The following is a 7,077-nucleotide window of genomic DNA, read 5'->3' as shown; positions in this document are numbered from 1 at the left end:
GCAGCGCCTGCAAACATGGCCAAAGGAGCTGCAGGATGGGTGAGTGCAGGCTCTGTCGCTTATCAACCAGATGAGCCCTTCGCTTCTCTATGCCTCAGTTCTCCATCTGAGAAATAGGGTTCCGTGGGACGGTGGTGGCCGCCTGAGCTGTCTCCCTCCCAGGATGGCTGTGAAGAGCCATGAAAGTGGGTAATGTGTTTGGTGTCCGCTTCAGCAGCAGCTGGGCCGAGGTGGCCTGGCACTTCCTCCCTGGGTGCATCCGTCTGATGGGGTACTTGCTTCCAGTACTTCCCAGAGCATGACAAGCATAACCGTCATCATGCTTTACACACTCCTTGCTGAGAGCAGGGCTACCGGGCCGTGGGTGAGTGGGATGGGGCAGGCATGAAGGGCAGTGGGTCACTCCTCCTGGGAGGGCTAGGGTTGGTGGTTGCCTCCCCAATGCTGCTCAGAGTTTCTCAGGGGAAGGACCACAACCCTTCTTCTCCCTGAGGGCCAGCAATGGGAAGGGGGCACCTCATGCCACGGACAAAGACCTTCCTGCCCTCAGAGGAAGGCTACCCTGATCCCCAGGCCCCAGTCTGGGGTTGGCATCTCCAATTTTTCAAGCCTAATTTGCTCTGTGATCTTGGGCGAGTCATTTCCCCTCTGTGGGCCCCACCAATACAATGAATGATCCCATTTGCCCACCCCCTCAGACGTTCCAAAACTATAAAATGTTCAGAGCCGTATCCTTTTCCATAATCAGAGCTGCGTTCCTTTAATTTGACAAAAATGCGAGTGGCCCTGGTAGATGAGTCAGCAGTCCTCAGCCCCAGACCTGTACACCCACGTGGCTTTGGGCACCAGGGGCAAGTCCTACCAAGCCCCCCAGAATCAGAGTCTCTCTCGGCCTCTGGGCGGGCAGCACCTGGAGATTTTTAAGAGGCTACCAAGGAAAGGAGCTCAGACTATAGAAGGCAGAGGAGGGGAGAACACAGACTCTTCCCCACCCCAATACCTGACACAATGAGTCACAATGACAAAGTGTTTATGAAACGAATGTGCCAACAAACCAAGGGATAATCCCCACAGCAGTGGCCTCCAGGCCCTCTGTACTCATGGTCCTGGTTGCACTGGGTGTCGGACTAGAACACACTCCCAGCTGGGGGTGCAGGGTGTTTCAGAGATGGCAGGAAAGGGAAGACCTGTAGCCCCTAGCAAGGGGGGCCTCGACGGGGTGACTCTCCTCTCCCCTCCTCCCTGCACATTTGAGGGTAAGGCAGGCTGGTTCCTGTATTAGAACGAGTAGGGTGACTGCAGGAGTTGCTAAATTAACTGAGCAGGATGGGAAGAACATGCAAAGCCACCCTGCCTACTACCAGGAAAGGGAAGGAAATCACATGAGGGCACAAGCTGAAAGGGATCAAAGGCAGCATCCTTGCCACTAATGGCTTCAGGATAGAGACAAGTCAGTGAGAATATGAATCGGATATAAAAAGAGCACAAGGAAGAGACCATTTAAAAACAATGTCAGGAAATGCAAAGAGAGCTTGCCGAGGGGAAGATGCACATTAAAGACCAAAGCAGGACCACTGCACATCTAAAAACTGAGTTACGCTATGCTGCACATACATCTGAAGACCAAATTAGTAGCAGAGAGAAACTTGAAATCATCACAATGAATTCAGAGAAAAAGGACAAATACTTTCAAACAAGAGAGAAGATGATCGTCATGGAACCCAGACCTTCCAACACACGTGGGGGCAGAGTCCCTGAAGTCGATTATCCAACAGCTAAAGCAAAAGAATATTTCGAGAAACTCCCTGGAACGAAGGAAGAACCGAGTGTACGGACTGAGAGGGCACAAGACATGATCAGCATCAGGAACAGACTGAATCAGCTGGGTTACTGAAAACTCTTGAGGCACCAAGAGGAAACTCCAAGTCACAAGTCACCAACAAGGGGAGAAAAAGCCGTCTGGCCTCTGATGTTTCCACAGCAACCGTCAATACCAGAAGACAAGGGAGCTGAGTTGTCAAAGTTGTGTGGAAAAGCGGAAACCAAGACTATTACACCCACCAAGGTTGTTCCAATTCATGGACAACATGGAAAAGGTCAGGGAAAAAGAGCACCCATGAGCCTTTTTGAAACAAAAATTACTTGGCAATGAAATCTAGCTACCCTTTAAAAAAGGGTCAGCTTTTTTTTTGAAGGTATAATCATGACTCATACAGCATAAAACGAATACATGTCAACATTGCATTTAACTAGTCGAATAATTAGGGAACCAGTAATCTGTTCCAGGCGGTTCAAAGGAAAACTGGACCAGCATATAGATCCCTCGGCAGGTAAGGAATGCTCACGTGATTGTCCATGGACGTGCACAACTGATCTGTAGCCGCAGGGCAGCCATCATTGCGTTGCACTGGACGAAATGCGCTTACGTTTCTGTGGACAAGGATAATTTGCATTGCCACGAGTTTTCTACAACTTAGATTCGCCCAAAGACCAAAAACCACCATGAAAAGCATGGGTGCCTACATCCAGGACACCCAATAGTCTCTCTCCTTTTTTTTTTTTGGTCCATTTTTAAGTCTTGTCACTTTTTCCTGAACAACGAACAAGAGATGACTCCAGATGCAAAACTCTGGGACAAAATGTGCTTAAAATACGCGATGGAATCTGTTTAAACGCAGGACTGAGATAAAATTCTAGGAGAATTGTGGTTGCAGAACAGAGTAGAAGTGTTGTAAATCTTGACCAAGTGAACATACTGGAATCAAAATCAGGAGCTGGGGGAGGGTACGCAAGGGAAGTAGTCACCTTTTTCATCCCAAGAAATGAGTGAGCCTGCCTCAAGTGAACCAATTACTCTTCTCCCCCAAGACTCCAATCTCTTAATGAGTTTCATAATCTTTTTTCTTAACGTGAGAGAAATTCATTATGAACTAATCTCTCTTGTGGAGAGTAAAAATTTATCTAAGAGTCAGCAATTTTTCTGCCTTTTTTTTTTTTTCCTGTTAAACTCAAGAAAAACCAAATACTTTTAGTTTAAAATATAGCAGATGTGGTACAACCCCATCTTTTAAAACTATTTAGACCTACTCACCTTTCTCTCTACCTGTACCCCTCTCCAAAGTTCTCTGTGTATAGATGACATTCACCAAATGTCAATGCTGGATGGTGGGTTATATTATGTCAAGCATCTACTCTATGCCAGGAAGGTCTACGTACTGGGAAGACAGCAGAGAACAGAACGAGTGAAAATCCTGCCCTGCAAAGCGGCATTCTAATGGGGGGAGTTTGTTTCTTCCTTTGTTGTACTTCCCTGTATTGCTTGTTTTGTTTTATTTGAGAATGAGCATGTATTGTTATAAAAACAGTGGTTCTCTCTCTCTGTCTCTCTGTCTCTGTCTCTTTCTCTGTCTCTCTGTGTGTGTGTGTCTCTCTCTCTCTCTGTCTCTCTCTCTCTCTCCCTCTCTCTCTCCCTCTCTCTCCCTTTCTCCCTCTCTCTGCCCCTCTATCCTCCTCTCTCTCTCTCTCTCTCTCTCTCTCTCTGTGTGTGTGTGTCTCTCTCTCTGTCTCTCTCTCGTCTCCTGAAGAGCCAGTGTTGAGAGCCACTGCATTTTAAGCTATATGAGTCGTTGATATTTTAGTGTAAATAAGATTTTCAGGAAGACAGTGTGAGGGTCTGCAGGTCCCAGCTGGGCGGCTAAATCTTGGGAAGAGCTAAAGAGGGAGTCCAGTCCCTCTCAGCTGGAAGAGCCACTGAGCTTGTCTCCTGAGCCCCTCTTGCCAGAGGTTCCTCTCCCGTGAGATAGATGCCCATTCTAGCTGGCACTGGACCCAGGCAACAGGGACCCAGCCCAGCTTTGTTAAGTACCTGGGACGTGCCTGGCCACGGCTCTGCTCCCTGAGCCCCATCTGACTCCCATCACCCTGATCTCTCACTCCCACCTCTTGGCGGAGCCCTGCCTGCTGCCCCTCTCCATCTGCACCCTCACTGCAGCCACACTGGCCTGAGCTCCCCTTTCCCTCACCACCCGGCCTTTGCACATGCTTCTTCCTCCACCAGAATACCTTTCTTTCCTGCTCTCCTTCCCTCACCCCCAGATCCCTTCCCTTCCCTCCTCTGGAAACCTTTCCTGCCATACCTCCGAATGCCGAAGGTCAGGCCCCTGCCACTCGCTAGGAGCACCCCCGTGGCCCAGTCCCCCATGAGGCCTTGGCGCTGGGGAGGCAGGAAGGCACCTGGGGGGGTCTGGGCCTTGGCCTCTGACCTGCGGGGCCGCGTCAGCCAGGTCCTTTGTCCTCGCTGACTGTTTCCTCCTCTGAAAAATAGGGACATGCTGAAGTCTTCTTCATGGGGTCCTGGAAAGGAAATAAAGAATACAATTATATTTTCATTTTAAGGTTTGTTAAAAGAATGACAGTGAGATATGAGCTTAAAGGAGGAGGGGGGGAAATGAAAAGGGGAAGTCATCAAGTCAGGGAAGAAAAGTGAGAAAAAGTTTAATTGGAAAAAAAGTCTAACTTTCCTAGGAGGACAGAGGTTCTCTCTGGATTCAGCGGAGGGTCTGTGTGCGCCCCACTCCTCGCAGAGCCTCGGGAAACGTTGCCCCACAGTGTCCACCAGAAGTTCCCCCCAATGATACTCTAGTCACATAGAGAGATCAAGGAGCAAACAGCGTCAGGGCAAATCCCCAGCAGCAGGGGGAGACCTGAGGTCGCCTCTACCCGCAGCCCTGCTGGGTGAATCTCGGGGCAGGCGGGGGTGACGGCCAGGGTTGTCACCACTGTCACCTTATGTGCCTCCTCCTCCCTCAGGAAATAGTGCTGTGAACTCTTCCCCTCGGGTGTGTCGTCTGTGGGGGCGGCCTGGGAATCCGCAGTTCGGTGCACCCCAACACCTACATGGAGCAGGTGACTGCGCCCCTGCTCCTCCCTGCTCCCCCCAGGGCCCCTCCTCCACCCAGCCCTACCTCCAGTGTGCACCCCACTGCTTCCCAGGGGGCAAAACTGGACGTCACAGTCACCTTTGCTGGAGGCTCACTCTGTACCAGGTATTCATTTCACCTGTGATGGGTCAGTTGTCCTCATTTTACAGATGAGGAAACAGACCAAGAACAGGGAATGAGGTCACTCAAGGCCACACAGGGATTGGCAGGCACACCTGGCACTGTGCCCCAGCCCCAGTGCCAGGCCAGGCACGGAGCAGTGCACACAGGGGGCCCTGAGTGAGGACGCTGGGGCGGGGGATCTCAGGGACGAGAGCCTCCCCCACCCAGGCATTTGTAGCAGCCTCAGGGCACAGGATGGGCAAAGCACCCACATGGGGCACATGGGGGCACAAGAGCTGCCCCTCCCATATGAACACACCAGGCCTTGAACCCCTCCCCCCACCCCACTGGACATGCAAACTAGTTCTGGCCTTTTGCTGAGACACGCGGTGTGATGACCACCCTGGTCCTGCATCCCTGTGCCTGCCTTGTGCGTAGGAGAAGTTCCCCCAGGGCTGGGCTCTGACCGGCCCCACAGAAGGGACACTGGCCTCTCACCCAGTACTGACCCAGGCCTGCAGCAGAGCCAGCCAGTCCCCAAGAGTCAGCTCCCCAAAAAGAATGTCAGGAACCACCAACAGGGCTTTCTTCTTTCCAGATCTGGGGTTGGCTGGTTGGGTTTCTTTGGGCAGTGCTGGGCTCCAGTCCTGGGTGCAGAAGGTACAAACCCGGTCTGGGCAGATTGTTACACAAATCAAAGGAGGAAGCAGAGCTTGGGGAGCAGTGGGATTTTGGGGCTCCCTCGCAGGGAAGAAGCTGATTGAGGAGCACACACATACACACACACAGACACCCCACTTCCTGCAGGAGGCCTTGAGGGGTTCAGGGAAGGGCTCACTGACTGCCCGGTCCCAGGGAGATGGGTCCAGTTACTGCCCCACCTGCATTCCCGGAAGTCCATCAAGAGAATCTGTGAGCTCAGAGTCCAGTCTGAACATGGGGTGCCCACATAGTGACCCCCAGTGATGCAGGGACATCCTCGGGCCTCCTCTGTGCCCACAGCACCTTGGACGCCCAGCCCAGCCCTGGCCCTTCCGCATGGTAGTGTCTCCTTAACCATGAGCTCCATGCCAGCAAAGTGGGTCAGGGTTACCGCCTCTCCCCCAGGCACCCAGCACAGAGCCTGGCACATCATAGACGCCCAGTGCTGTGCAGCATGAACACCCCACATGCCCTACCAGCGATGAGCTGGGCACAGAGTAGTGCCTGCCTGGCCGAGGAGCCCCCCAAGCAGGGCCTGTCCTTGGGGATGACAAGTAAGGGGGCTCCACCATTAGCACTCCAGATGGAGCTGCCAGCAACAAATCGATAAGCGGGAAGAGAAAGAAATGGAGAGAGTCCACCCACCCCGCCTCCCAAACTTGAGGCTACGGGGCCTGAAGGGCTAGGGTAGAGGACCCCCAGCCAGTTTCCTTCAATGCTGGATATATTACACAGCGTTCCTAGACGGAGGGTCCAGCTTTTTGCCTCCTGTTCAGGAGTTTTTAGCTAATTGATTTAAGGGCTCTTATGTTGAGGATAGGCAATTCTAATAAGCATTTGTGGAATCTCCCTGGTTTCAGACACAAGGCTTCATGTGTCCCCGGCCAGCTCTGCTCTTGGTGAGTTTTGCCTGCGTTTGTGCACAAAGTGAGCTCATTAAAGGAAGAGGCCCATAGCCAGTGCCTGCTCTCTGACCTGCGCGGGATGGCAGCTCCAGCGGCGGCATCAGAGATTCGACAGATTCCACCGCAGAAGTGCATTGAGCTCCCTGCAAACACCAAGCAAGGTAACACCGAGTCACACAACCCATGGTTGTACGTGCCCAGCAATGCCTGGCAGTTGATCACCAGCGTGTTTTCATTTTACTCCAGCTTTCCCCACCCTTCATGAGGGGGGGCTGATAATCAGCCTGTTTCCACAGCTCCGGATGGTCTGCTCTGATAAGGATCCGGGTCAGGCCACCCATTGCTCAGTGGCAGTGCTGAGAGCAGGCCTCTGGGCCTTTGCACACATGTCCCTCTGCCTGGGGACCCCTCTCACTGTCATCCTTTAA

The 7,077-nt window shown here is 52.4% G+C and overlaps 1 long non-coding RNA gene across 1 annotated transcript; it reads right to left on the bottom strand.

Annotated features, from left to right (window-relative positions):
* Positions 1-2,227: 2,227 nt before the first annotated feature.
* LOC141568297 (uncharacterized) lies at positions 2,228-6,846 on the bottom strand. Its single transcript, XR_012491418.2, has 3 exons — positions 6,720-6,846; positions 4,263-4,353; positions 2,228-2,430 (listed from the first exon to the last, which is right to left on the bottom strand). It is a non-coding gene; the product is annotated as an uncharacterized LOC141568297 (long non-coding RNA).
* Positions 6,847-7,077: the final 231 nt, after the last annotated feature.

The sequence above is a fragment of the Rhinolophus sinicus genome, chromosome 13 (genome assembly GCF_057876585.1).
Source record: "Rhinolophus sinicus isolate RSI-liver-muscle chromosome 13, RSI-T2T, whole genome shotgun sequence".
Taxonomy (NCBI): Eukaryota; Metazoa; Chordata; class Mammalia; order Chiroptera; family Rhinolophidae; genus Rhinolophus; species Rhinolophus sinicus.
Note: the sequence above shows the minus strand (reverse complement) of the source record. Positions and strands in the feature narration are given on the sequence as shown.